We start from the raw sequence: 14,466 nt of genomic DNA, 5'->3' as shown, positions 1-14,466 counted from the left end.
CCCACATGCCTCAAGTAGAAGGACCCACAACGAAGAATATACAACTATGTACCGGGGGGCTTTGGGGAGAAAACGGAATAAAATAAAAAATCTTTAAAAAAAAAAAAGCAGTTTTCTCCTAGTCTGGCTGTTAATCATCATACCTAAGATCATAAGTGGCGAAGTCATACAAAAGTTTGGAGAGCTGGTCTCGCAATTCAGGGACTTACTCTTCTGCTATTTTCAATGAGTCAGGTTGGCATTTTCCGCTGTTCTCTCCACCTACTACAAATATATGAGATACTGGCAAAGCTATTTTCACTGGTAAACACTTTCTTTGTTTAATTATTGATGCATGATGCGTCAGTTACACTTGCGTTTGGTCTGTCAGAACTATTCCACAGAAGCAGGAGAGCACTGTATTGTAAGTTACTCCTCAAGATCGAGGCAGGGGGGCTGGCCTGGTGGGGCAGTGGTTAAGTTCGCACGTTCTGCTTCAGCAGACTGAGTTTCACCAGTTCAGATCTGGGGTGAGGACATGGCACTGCTTGGCAAGCCATGCTGTGGCAGGTGTCCCACATATAAAGTAGAGGAAGATGGGCATGGATGTTAGCTCAGGGCCAGTCTTCCTCAGCAAAAAAGAAGAGGATTGGTGGCAGATGTTGGCTCAAGGCTAATCTTCCTCAAAAAGAAAAAAAAGATGGAGGCAGAGTTAAGACCAACAGGAACTCCGATAGAGTTTAAAACATTCTTAGATTTCTGTCTTGTTCATCATTTCAACCAAACATTTCTCAATTCCTCCTTTTGACATTCAACTTACAAGGACTGGCTGCTGTAATGGATGCCACACCAGTGGGCACCATGCAGATCTGGGACACGCATTCCCCAGCTACTGGAGAGTTGGTGGTTGACAACTTCAGCTGAGCACCTCTCCAGTAATTGCCCTCACCCGTGGCCATGCCCCTTGGAGGCAGCTGTTCCAGTAAAAAGTCTCAGTCCTCTGCTCGGTTTCCAGAACTAAGCCAATTTCTGACCTAAATCCATTTACTGAAGGAGAGGTTGAAACTTCTGGAGAAAATACCCCAGCAATCCCGTGACAAGTATATACAATAATGGCTCTCCCAGTCCTTCCTCAATGTGACCTACAGCCATTTACTGGAGTAGTTGTACAACAGAAAATAGAGAATATGGGGAGGGGCTGGCCCCGTGGCCGAGTGGTTAAGTTCGCGCGCTCCGCTGCAGGCGGCCCAGTGTTTCGTTGGTTCGAATCCTGGGCGCGGACATGGCACTGCTCATCAGACCACGCTGAGGCAGCGTCCCACATGCCACAACTAGAAGGACCCACAACGAAGAATATACAACTATGTACGGGGGGCTTTGGGGAGAAAAAGGAAAAAATAAAATCTTTAAAAAAAAAAGAAAAAAAAAGAAAATAGAGAATATGCAATTTCAAGGTCTGTTGGACATGGGGTCTGAGTTGACATTGATAACCTGGAACCTCAGCATCATTACAACCACTAAATAATAAATGGAGTCCAGGCCCAGGTGTGGCTCAGTGTACTAATGGACTCATGGATGCACCCAGGGGTCATTTCCTCAGTCCTCGACTGTATAATTCCAATGGACATATTTGGTAGTTGGCAGAACATGTTAGTTCTTTAGCCTATAGGCTAAGAACGACCATAGTGGGAACAGCCAAAAGTAAATGGGCAAAGACGACAGACATGGTCCAAGGATGTGGTGACCAGGAGCTCATAGCTATCTCACTGTTAAGTCACCTGACCAGCAGAAGTGATAACAGAGGTAGTAGAGAGGGAATGAGGCTTAGCTGTGGCGGTGAGGCTACCTGCGGTGGCAGGGCTGTAGTTTGTTCCACTAATCTTCCTCTGTCAGTTTCCCCAGGAAAAGAGCCCAAATGGAATCCTGCAAGAGCTGGACCCAGAATTTATTATATGGCACAAGGGCACCTGAGTGGCACAAGAGATGGATGAGGTGGATGCTGCAATGTGTTACTCAGGTCCGCTCTTCACATCTGAGGCTGGCGTCACCCAAGCTGTTGGAAATGTTGGTGGCTGACTGCTCATAGTTGTGTCAACACCTTGGGAACTGCCTTCAGCTGAAGCGTGCTGCCTTGTCCGAAGTGACACACACCCATCCTAGCAGCCTGCTTCAACAAGGGAAGGGACAGAGGTCAAACGCTCTGGCCTCGGGGGAAAGAACTCTACAGGGCATCCTAGCTTGAGTCCCTGCGAGAACAGATGAGGCCTTCCTGTGAGAGTGCATCAACTCTTCAACCATTTCCTTCGCTTAGTCAAATCAGTACTACTTTCTTCTCTCTTGCAGAGGTGTTGATCAAAAGGGCCTTAACTTCTTGCTTGCAAATCTCACAGTCTATTTCCAGGGAGCTCCACCTAAAGCAGTTATCAAAACAGAAATGATGCCAGATGTAAGATCTGCGGCTGCTGATCTCTGGGTGGCTTCCATTAAGTTGCCTCCTTACCCTTGCTGGGTGACGGGATCACCTTCTATATTAAACGCGCAGCAGAGAAACCTCAATACCAGAGGTCTACTGATACCCTCCTTTTTCTCTTAGTTATACCCAACTTCCATCACCAGTTCACTTTTCCTTGTAATGGCTCTTGATCTATCATCATCATTATATTTAATAGAAATATAACACTTTTATATTTGTCTAAATATAAAATATGAAAATAGTCTAAATTCTCTAGCTTAGACTTTTTTCCCCCTCCCATTTCAGTTGATTCTTCACCAACCTCTTGCCTCCTGCCTCTTTGTTGCTCCTAAATCATGATACACAATATCATCTGATAGATTTCTCCAAAATTCTATGTTGTAAAGGTTCACCTCACTGCTTACAAACATGAAATAAGCCAACTTTGTGAAACTGCATTTCTCAGTGTGGCCTCCCAAAGGTCTTCACATTCGGGGCCATATTGACCTCTGACTAATCTGTTTAACAAATAGTTATTCAATATCGACAGAGATAAAAATCCAAGTTTCTGCCTTCAAGTTGCTTAGAATGATTTCAAAACTTTTTCGGCTGCCGTGTTCTTTGTATGTGCAACACTCTCCCTTGAATAAATCCTCTCAGGAATATCGATCCTGTTAAAAAATACACAAAATATTCAAGCACATAGAAAAACATAGAGAATTAGAAAATACTACACTACCTGTGTTCTAGATTTTTTTCAAACTTAGTTTCTTTATCTTTAGCTTTTTGATCAATAATTCATTAAAGATGCTACTGTATAGCTTTCTCAGATCTCGTTCCATTCCAAAAGTGATTTTAATTTGTTTCCTTTTCTCATATAAATACTTGAGGCGGTATGTTTCTCTCTGTGTCAGCCCTCTGTATCTGTGGTTGCAAATTCAACCAACCACTGATCATGACGCGTTTGGTTGAATGCGCAGATGTGGAACCCGCGGATACAGAGGGCTGACTAAGGGACTTGAGTATTCCCAGATTTTGGTATTCATGGGGAGGTCCTGGCACCAATCTCCCATGGATATTAAGGGAGGACTGTACCGTCTTAACTGCATCTTTTGCTATGTAACAATTTCGTTATCATTAAACTCTAGGTTTTTCTAATTATTTTGACCTATGAATTATTTAGAAGTGTCTGTATTTGTGTTTAGATTTCCAAATGTATGGAGGTTTTGTGGTTGTTTTCGTTTCACAGAACAGTCTTTGTTAACTTAAGGTTTTCTATGTGTTATAAAATGTGGTAAATTTGGGGAATGTTTCCTGTATACATGGAAGTAACATGTATTTACTAAGTTGGGGGTTTGTAGTTCTATGCATGGCTACTAAATGCAGTGTATATGGTGTCATTCAAATCTTTCACTTCTTTAATTCTCCTTTGGATTGATCTCTCAATTATCAAGAAGTATTTTAATATCATCCACTATTATTGCAAAGTGTTCAATGTACTTTCTAACTTTGTGAATTTGTACTGAATAGTTTGAGGCTATCATATTGGGTACATATGCTGTAATCAGGATAGGAAAGTCATTTGTTCACTATGCTTGCTTTATAACAACTATTGGCGGGCTCAGCTCTTAACACTGGCTGTGGGAGATAATTCTCTGTGAGTCACTCGTGTTTCTGCACGTCTTACAGTGAGGCAGATGTTGCCCTTTTTTCTGGACTATCTTTTCAAGGATGTTTGTGTAGTGAACAGCAACGTAGGATAGGTAGTGTCTCCCTCTGGAGCAAAAGTCTGCCCGTTATAAAAGACTCAGATTCCCTAAGCTCAGGGTTCCTCTCCTGTAATACAGCCTATAGGCATCATCCATTGGGCCCAACGCCATTGCTCCTGTGAGTCTTGCAGGGCAGAAGAGGGTTGAGGCAAGTATGCTGATGCTCATGCTGCTTGCTATGCATGAGTAATGAAATCCTTTGTCTCTGACCCTGGAGTCCTGTGTCTTTTACAGGTCTCCATGAAGCAGATGCAGCCTAATAGGTTACCTCTCAAGCAGGGTAAGTCTCAGAGCCTTTAGAGTTCTTCCCTTCATGTTACAACTTGTCTGTGCTGCTGCTGCTAATATTTCCTTCACACCCTACAGTGCCTATTATAGCAAGTTCCATTTGAATTATGTGGAAGTTATCCAGAGAATTCTCTGAAACACAATAACACTTGACTCGATATCTTGATGCTTTTGCTGATAGGACATTGCAAAATGCTCCTTTATAGTTCCTCCGAATGGCTTTAGAATGGGGTTTTGTCTTGAAACAGGTTTATGAAACTTCCCTCATTCTTTCCCCGCAAAGTCACTCTTGAGCTATAATTTGATTTTTGGTCTCAGATATGAATTGCCTGCCTTTGCATTTCCTTCATCATGTTTTGAATGGATTAAAGAAGTTTTTTTATTTAATATTTGTAATTATTGACTAATATTATTATGTAAATAATTTGACCTAATTATCAGTTCTACAAATAAGTCAAACCTTAGTTATCCAGATGGTTGAATTCCTCAGCAGCCTCTTTCAAGCAGTCTGCATTCTTCAGCACACTCTGTTATAATTTCTCACATATTGTGTGCTCAGGCAACAAAAATCACTTTATATTATCCTCTGCAAAGGTAAATGTGTCACAAGGTTAAGAATAAGTAGCCCATGGACAAATGGCAATGACTTTGCATTTTATGCTGTTTTTTTAATTATTTATTCCATGGCTCCCCTCTATGATAAGAATAACTGAAAACTGGCTATAATAATTATTGCTCAAAATATTTATACTAGGAAAAATCAGTAACCCAAATAAGTTATTAGATCTCCCTGGCTCTTGGAGCTATTCTTGTGAAATATAGCACTCCTAAGTATAGACAACTCTTAAGTAGAGATATAGTTTGAGTTTCGTTTTTTAAAAATTGCCCATAGCCTTGAAAAATTTTATTAAGTAGGTACAAAAGAGATTTTACAAAATAACATGTAATGCGTAAGGAGTCAGGACTCAACAATATACGCATGCCTGCCTCCCAATGTTAGAAAACCATCACTGCTGTGTCCTCTGACGTGCTCTGGGGGCCGCTCCTCATTCCACCTACTGTCCTAGCTCTTCAGATGGACCCATCATTCTAAAATTTGTGCTTATAAATCCCAGGATTTTTTTCTCTGGATTTTTTTTAAATAGATAAACCACATATATTGGTATCCCTAAACATTTTAGTTTTCCATGTTTTTAATCATAAACAGAAACAGAAAAATAACCTATTTCTTCTTTTGTGACCTTTTTTGCCTCTCATATTACATCCTAAAGAGTCATCTAGTCCTTTGTAATTTAAATTCCATTCATTTTCATTGTTGTTTAGCATCCCATATTTTTATTTTTTATTTTTCTAAAATATAGAATTTATTTATATTCACTGTAAGACGATTTCACATTCTGTACATGTTACGGGAAGAGAAACAAGACCCTCCGAGTTGAAGATGCTATCATATTGCTGTCAAACACCGCTTGTGCCATGTGAGTTGGGAAACACTTATTTTCACCTTTAAAAAATTTAAGGCTCAGTTGCTAGAAGGTAATTTTACCACTTATTTTTTTGTTGAAGAAAGTGAGAAAGTTCTGAGATAAACCACAAAGGGGTGCAGGGGGAAGGGCGATCACAGGCTCTCTCATTCATCCTCCGGCTGGAGACACTCTGTGGTTTTCTGTTGTTGCTAAAGGCTCCTCCTATTTGAAAATGTGTTTCATTACAAAATCAAGCAAATCAGTAGATGGGCGAGGCCCTAGGTACAGATCTTTTATAGCATAGAAACAAGGGATACTAAAGACTTTATCTCCAGTTGCTGGCTACAAAGTGTTTCTTAGCAATTTGCCTATGTAAAAATGCGCGCACACAGTAACTTGGACTCACTTTTCTTTGGTAAAGTTCACCAAATAGTGTTTCTTTTCTAACACACTAGTAAAAAATACTTACATTTGCTGTGGACTTTCAGATCAAGTGGCCAAAAATCAACTTGTGTTGAGTAGAACACGACGTGCCGGTAAACTTGAACGGATGCGTCATCCCCGTGGTCAAGTGATTGAAGGGAGTGGGAAGGAAGGGAATGAGAAAGCTAGTCATAAAAGAAGAGTTTGGGGTAAATTTTTTTTTTTATGTTTAAATGGTTTTCTTTTGTTTGTTTAACAGTGAATTAATTCACATCAATTTTTTTCTAATGTTAAACCAGCAATGCACTTCTGAGATAAACCTCCCTCAGTCGTGATGTATTATCATTTTTATATTGTTAGATGACATTTGATATATACTTTTTATTGAGGTAACATTGGTTTATAACATTACATAAATTTCAGGTGCACATCATTATATTTCGATTTCTGTGTAGATTACATCATGTTCACCACCCAAAGACTGATTACCATCCACCACCACACACTTGTGCCATATCACCCCTTTCACCCTCCTGCCTCCCCACTGCCCCTCTGGTAACCACCAATCCAATCTCTGTCTCTGTGTGGTTGTTTGTTGTCATTTCCATCTTTTATTTGTGAGTGAGATCATACAGTGTTTGACTTTCTCTGACTTATTTTACTTAGCATAATACCCTCCAGGTCCATCCATGTTGTTGCAAATGGCAAGATTTCATCATTTTTATGGCTGAGTAGTATTCCATTGTGTATATATACCACATCATCTTTATCCATTTGTCCCTTGATGGGCACCTAGGTTGGTTCCAAGTCTTGCCTATTGTGAACAATGTGGCAATGAACATAGGGGTGAATATATCTTTACGCATTCATGTTTTCATGTTCTTTGGATAAATATCCAGCAGTGAAATAGCTGGATCATATGGTAGTTCTATTCTTAATTTTTGGAGGAATCTCCATAGTGCTTTCCATAGTGGCTGCACCAGTTTGCACTCCCACCAGCAGTGTTTGAGTGTTCCTTTCTCTCCACATCCTCTCAAACACTTGTATTTCCTGTGTTGTTAATTATGGCTATTCTGACAGGTGTGAGGTGATATCTCATAGTAGTTTTGATTTGCATTTCCCTGATAATTAGTGATGTTGAACATCTTTTACCTGTTGGGCCATCTGTATATCTTCATTGGAGAAATGTCTGTTCAGATCTTTTGCCCGTTTTTTAATTGCATCGTTAGTCTTTTTGTTGTTGAGATGTATGTGTTCTTTACATGTTTTTGATATTAACCCCTAATCAGATATATGGTGTGCAAATATCTTCTCTCAACTGTTAGGTTGTTTTTTCATTTTGTTGATGGCTTCCTTGGCTGTGCAGAAGCTAAGGTTGATGTAGTCCCATCTGTTTATTTTTTGTGTTGTTTCATTTGCCCAGTTGGACATAGTACTTAAAAATATGCTGCTAGAACTGATGTCGAAGAGCACACTTCCTATATTTTCTTCCACAATTTTCATGTCTTACATTCAAGTCTTTAATCTATTTTGAATTACTTTTGTGTGTTGTGTAAGATAGTGGTATACTTTCATTCTTTTGCACATGGCTGTCCAGTTTTCCCAACACCATTTATTGAAGAGACTTTCCTTTCTCCATTGTATAATCTTGGCTCCTTTCTCAAAGATTAACTGTCCATGGATGTGTGGTTTTAATTTTGGGCTTTCAATTCTGTTCCATTGATCTGTGTGTCTGTTTTTCTGCTAGTACCATGCTGTTTTGATTACTATAACTTTGTAGCATATTTTGAAGTCAGGAAGTGTGATGCCTCCAGCTTTGTTCTTTTCTCTCAGGGTTCTTTTGGCTAGTCAGGGTCTTTTGTTGCTCCATATAAATTCTAGGATTCTTTGTTCTATTTCTGTGAGGAATGTCATTGGGATTCTGACTGGGATTGCATTGAATCTGTAGATTGCTTTAGGTAGTATGGACATTTTAACTATGTTTATTCTTCCAATCCAAAAGCATGAAATATCTTTCTATTTCTTTATGCTTTCTTCAATTTCTTTCAATAATGTCTTATAGTTTTCAGTGTGTAGGTCTTTCACTTCCTTGGTTAAATTTATTCCTAGATACTTTATTCTTTTTGTTACAATTATAAGGAGGATTATATTCTTAATTTCTCTTCCTGCTACTTTGTTGTTAGCATGTAGACACAACTGATTTTTAATTTTGTATCCTGAAACTTTACCATATTCATTTATTATTTCTAAAAGTTTTTTTGGTGGGTTCTTTAGGGTTTTCTGTAGATAAGATCATGTCATCTGCAAACAGTGATAGTTTCACTTCTTTTCCAATTTGGATCCTTTTATTTCTTTTTCTTGCCTGATTGCAGTGGCCAGGACTTCCAACACTGTGTTAAATAAGACACTATGTGGTGAAAATGAACATCTTTGTCTGGTTCCTGTTCTTAGAGGGATAGCTTTCAGTTTTTCTCCATTGAGTATGATACTAGCTGTGGGTTTGTCATATATGACCTTTATTATGTTGAGGTACTTTCCCTCTATACCCATTTTATTCAGAGCTATTATCATAAATGGATGCAGTATCCTGTCAAATTTTTTCTTTGCATCTATTGAGATGATCACATGATTTTTATTCTTCATTTCGTTAATGTGGCATAACACAATGATTGATTTGGAGATGCTGAACCATCCCTGCATCCTTGGAATAAATCCCACTTGATCATGGTGTGTGATCTTCTTAATGTGTTGATGTATTCGATTTGCTAGTATTTTGTTGAGGATTTTTGCATCAATGTTCATCAATGATATTGGCCTGTGATTTTCTTTTTTTTGTGTTGTCCTTGTCTGGTTTTGGTATCAGGGCAATGTTGGACTCACAGAATGAGTTAGGAAGCTTCTGCTCCTCTTCAATTTTTTGGAGGCGTTTGAGAACGATAGGAATAAATTCTTCTTTGAATGTTTGGTAGAATTCCCCAGCAAAGCCCTCTGGTCCTGGACTTTTATTTTTTTGGATGTTTTTGATTACTGTTTCAATCTCCTTACTGGTGATTCGTCCATTCAAATTCTCTATTTCTTCTTGATTCAGTTTTGGAAGGTGGTATGATTCTAAGAGTTTATCCATTTCTTCCAAATTATCCAATTTCTTGGTGTATAGTATTTTCATAGTATTCTCTTATAATCTTTTGTATTTCTGAAGTGTTTGTTGTAATTTTTCCTTTTTAATTTCTGATTTTACTTATTTAAGGCTTCTCTCTTTTTTTCTTGGTGAGTTTAGCTAAAAGTTTGTCAATTTTGTTTATCTTTTCAAACAACCAGGTTGCAGTTTCATTTATTTTTTCCTTTTTTTTAGTCTCTATTTGATTTATTTCCACTCTGATTTTTATTATTTCATTCCTTCTACCAATTTTGGGCTTTGTTCTTCTTTTTCTAGTTCATTTAGGTGTTCTGTGAGATTGTTTATTTGAGATTTTTCTTGTTTGTTAAGGTAGACCAGTATTGCTATAAACTTCCCTCTTAGAACCACTTTTGCTGTATCTCATAAATTTTGGCATGTCATATTTTTATTTTTGTTTTTCTCCAGGTATTTTTTGATTTCTCCTTTGATTTCCTCATTGATCCAATTGTTGTTCAGTAACATTGTGTTTAATCTCCACATATTTTTGGCTTTACCAGTTTTCTTCTTGTAGTTGATTTCTAGTTCATACCATTGTGGTCAGAAAAGATGCTTGGTATTATTTCAGTCTTAAATTTATTGAGCCTTGTTTAGAGGCCTAATATGTGATCTATCCTAGAGAATTTTCCATGTGCATTTGAAAAGAATGTGTATTCTGTGGTTTTGGGATGGAATGTTCTATATATATCTACTAAGTCCATCTGGTCTAATGTGTCGTTTAAGGCCAATGTTTCCATATTGGTCTTCTGTTTAGATGATCTATCCATTGGTGTAAGTGCAGTGTTAAAGACCCCTACCATTATTGTGTTACTGTCTATTTCTCCTTTTATTTCTATTAATAATTGTTTTGTGTATTTAGATGCTCCTGTGCTGGGTGCATAGATATTTACAAGTGTTATATCCTCTTGTTTGATTGTTTTCTTTATTGATATGTTTTCCTTTATGTAGTGCCCTTTTTGTCTCTCGTTACAATTTTTGTTTTAGAGTCTATTTTGTCTGATGTAAGTGTTGCTACCCCTGCTTCCTTTTCATTGACTTTTGTGTGGAGTATCTTTTTCCATCCTTTCATTTTCAGTTTGTGAGTGTCTTTAGGTCTGAGATGTGTCTCTTGTATGCAACATATATATGGGTTTTGTTTTTTTTTTTTGTCTAATTGGCCACCTAGTGCCCTTAGATTTGAGCATTTAGTCCATTGACATTTAAAGTATCTATTGATAAGTATGTACTTATTGCCATTTTGTTACTTTTTTCTGAGCATTTTAGTAGTTCTTCTCAGTTCCTTTCTTTTTCTCTTGCTCTCTTCCCTTGTGGTTTGATGGCTTTCTTTATTATTATGCTTGAGTTCCCTTCTCTTAATTTTTTGTGTTTTTATTATAGGTTTCTGGTTTTTGATTACCATGAGGTTCATATATAAGCTACATGAATAGCAATCTATACTAAGTTGATGGTTCCCCTAGTTTGACCTCTTTCTAAAAGCTCTACTCTTTTACTCCCCTCCTCCCACATTTTATGTTTTTTACATCATATCTAATCTCTTTTGTTGTGAGTGTGTATCCATTACCCTCTTACAATGGAAATAGATATTTCAGTACTTTTTTCTTTTGACCATCATATTATCTTCATATGTGGTTGATTTGCTACCTTTACTGAATATTTGCCTTTACTAGTCATTTTATTATTATTATTTGGTAATTTTCTTATTCGTATTTGTGCTCTTGTCTTTTCCACTTAAATAAATCCCTTTAGCATTTCTTGTAAGGCTGGTTTATTGATGATAAGCTCCTTCAGTTTTTGCTTGCCCAGGAAACTGTTTATCTCCACTTCTATTCTGAATGATAACCTTGCCAAGTAGAGTATTCTTGGCTGTAAGTTTTTTCCTTTCAATGCTATAAATATATCACGCCATTTCCTGCTAGGCTGCAAGGTCTCTGCTGAGAAGTCAGATAATAGCTTTATGGTGTTTCCTTTGTATGTACCTTGTTGCCTTTCTCTTGCTTCTTTTGGAATTTTCTCTTTATCTTTAGTTCTTGACATCTTAATTATAGTGTGTCTTGGTGTGGGCCTCTTTGGGTTTATCTTGTTTGGTGCTCTCTGTGCTTCCTGCACCTGGATATGTGTTTCCTTCTTTAGGTTAGGAGAGTTTTTAGCTATTATTTCTTTGAATAGATTCCCTGCCACTTTGTCTCTCTCTTCTCCTTCTTGGACACCTATAATATGGATATTAGTACACTTAATGTTGTCCCATAGGCCCCTTAGACTGCCCTTCTCCTTTTTAATTCTCTTTTCTGTTCAGCTTGGATGATTTCTTCTAGCTTTTTGTCCAGTTCACTGACCCGTTCTTCTGTATCCTCTACTTTGCTATTGTTTCTCTCTAGTGAATTTTTCATTTTCATCATTGTATTCTTCATTTATGATTGGTTCTTCTTTATATTTTCCAGTTCTTTGTTGAAGTTCTCACTGTATTCATCTATTCTTCTCCAAAGATCAATGAACATCCTTATGACTATTAATATGTGCTCTTTATCAGGTAGACTGTTTATCTCTGTTTCCTTTAGTTCTTTTTCTGAAGATTTGTCCTTTTCCTTTATTTAGACCACATTCCTTTTCTCCTCATTTTGCTTCTTTCTCTGTGTTTATATCTATGAATTAGGTTGGTCAGCTACATCTTCTGTTCTTGGAGAAGTGGCTTTATGTAAGAGATGCCTTATGAAGCCTAACAGTGTGCTTCTCTCTTGTCACTAGTTCTAAATGTTCCATGAGTGTCCCCTGTGTGGGCTACATGTGTCCTTCTGTTGTGGCAGGGTGACTCTTGCTGCCAGAGCACAGAGAGGCTAGGCTGTTCCCCTCGCTGGTTGGTTGTAATGCTCAGCTTTGTGTGGCTGCCATGGACCCTTCAGTCATTTTATTGCATTTGGGGAGCCCCAGCACAGTTGGTTGCAAGGTCTAATAGCACATTCCTGTTGCAGTTTTTCTGTTAAGTGAGTTACCCCTAGCATGGCTGGTTGCTAGGCTCAGGGGCTTACAGTTGCTGTAGATCTCTGGCCTGCAAGGCTGTTGTCAGCTCTTCAGGAGTGCTGCTGGGTGGGGCTGGCTCCAGGCACGGCAACACAGAATTATTTCAGAAGTTGGAAGGTAGGGCTGATCCCCTATGTAGATGTTGGAAAAACACAAGTCTGCCCCGGCTGACAAACCTCATCTCCCACAGGGCCACACATCCCGTCAATGCAGGCCTGCTCCTTGCACATGCCCTGCCCCAAAGAGGTGGACCTACTCACTCTGTTGCCTATTCAGGCCCACATCCTGCCTATTCAGGCCCACAAGTTTCCTGAGGGCTGTTGGGTGGAGCCAATCCCTAAGGCAGACTGCCTGCCCTGACTGAGCTGGATTCAATCAGTGCTCTAGGGGATGGGGCAGACCGATGTGCTGACAGGCCAGGGGAAGAACTCTAATGGTTTCTACCAGTGCTTGTGTCAGCAAACCTGTACTAGGTCACAATGATGGCTGCTGCTGATGTCTCAGTCCCTTGAGAGGTGGTTCCAGCCACCTCCTGCCCTGTCAAGATGTGTCCAGAGCCTACTGGGTGAGTCTCTTTTCACCAAAGGACTGTGCACCTTTCTTTCTGGTGATTTTAGGTTGCTTTCTGAAACAGGTGAATTTGTGTGTGTGCCCTTTAAGAGCAGACTTTTCTCTCTCTTATGTCCAATAGCTTTTCTGGGGATAGTCCCTGTTGTTAACAGCCAGCAAAGATAAATATTATGATATGCATCTCAGCTGTGCTAAGTCCAAAAGCTGCTTATTGTGGCAAAGCTCTCCAACTCAGATCTCCCACTCCTCCGGGGAAGGCTTCATATCTTAAGCTTGCTCCCAGCTGTGAAGTGCCACAGCTAGAATGTTTTTTTTCCTCCAGAAAGAAATTTCTGCCTCTTACACCTTGGTCAGCACTGTCCTTTGTTGTGGGGGTTCTTTTTATCCAGTTTCCAGTTCTCTTTCTTAATTGTTCCAAGGATAGTTGTAAATTTGTTGTGCCCATGTGAGGAAGTGAGTTCAGAGTCTTCCTATGGCACCCTCTTCTCAGCATTCCAGCATTGCATTTATGACTATACCACAATGCACTTATCCATTCTACAGGTGACCGACATTTGTGTTGTTTCCACACTACTCTTCTATACAGTGTGATACTGAACTGTCAGTCTCCTGGCATGTGGCTGCAAGAGTCCAAGGCAGTAGTCTTAAAACTGGGCAATGAGTTCAGGGGAATACTATCGTCTCCCCTGACGTATGTGGGGCTCACATAGTTTTAAGGGAACCAATTTCAAAACACTTTTCTTCTCCATCCACTCTTTCTAAAATGGATCTCCCTGAGAACTTCCCTGAGATGCAGGCCTTTATCCCTCACTTTTCCTGTAACAGTCCTCTTCCCCAACTTCACAAAAGACAAGCCTCTTGCAGTTGGCCCATCTTACTATAATGCTGTATTCTGGGTGTAGTAACCTCCAGGGTACCAAACAAAGGGACAGTTTGAAATATTGCTCCAGGAGAGTGTTGAGAAAGCAAATTATTTGAGTGTCTGGTGTTGTGGGCTGAATTGCATCCCCAAAATTCATATGCTGAAGTCCTAACCCCCAGTACCTCAGCACACGAAGGTATTTGGACACAAGGTCTTTGAAGAGATGATGAAGTTAAATGAGGTCATTAGGGTGGGCCCTAATGCAATAGGACTGGTGTCCCTGTAGGAAGAGGAGATGTGGCTACAAACAGTACAGAAGGAAGACGATGTGAAGACCAAGGGAGAAAATGGCCATCCACAAGCCAAGGAGAAAGGCTTCAGGAGAAACCAACCCTGGCCACACCTTGTTCCACACTTCTGGCCTCCAGAACTGTGAGGAAACAAATTTCTGTTGTTTAAGCCCCGTG

Source organism: Equus asinus, chromosome 3 (assembly GCF_041296235.1).
Source record: "Equus asinus isolate D_3611 breed Donkey chromosome 3, EquAss-T2T_v2, whole genome shotgun sequence".
NCBI classification, from domain to species: Eukaryota; Metazoa; Chordata; class Mammalia; order Perissodactyla; family Equidae; genus Equus; species Equus asinus.
This window is presented reverse-complemented; position numbering follows the sequence as displayed.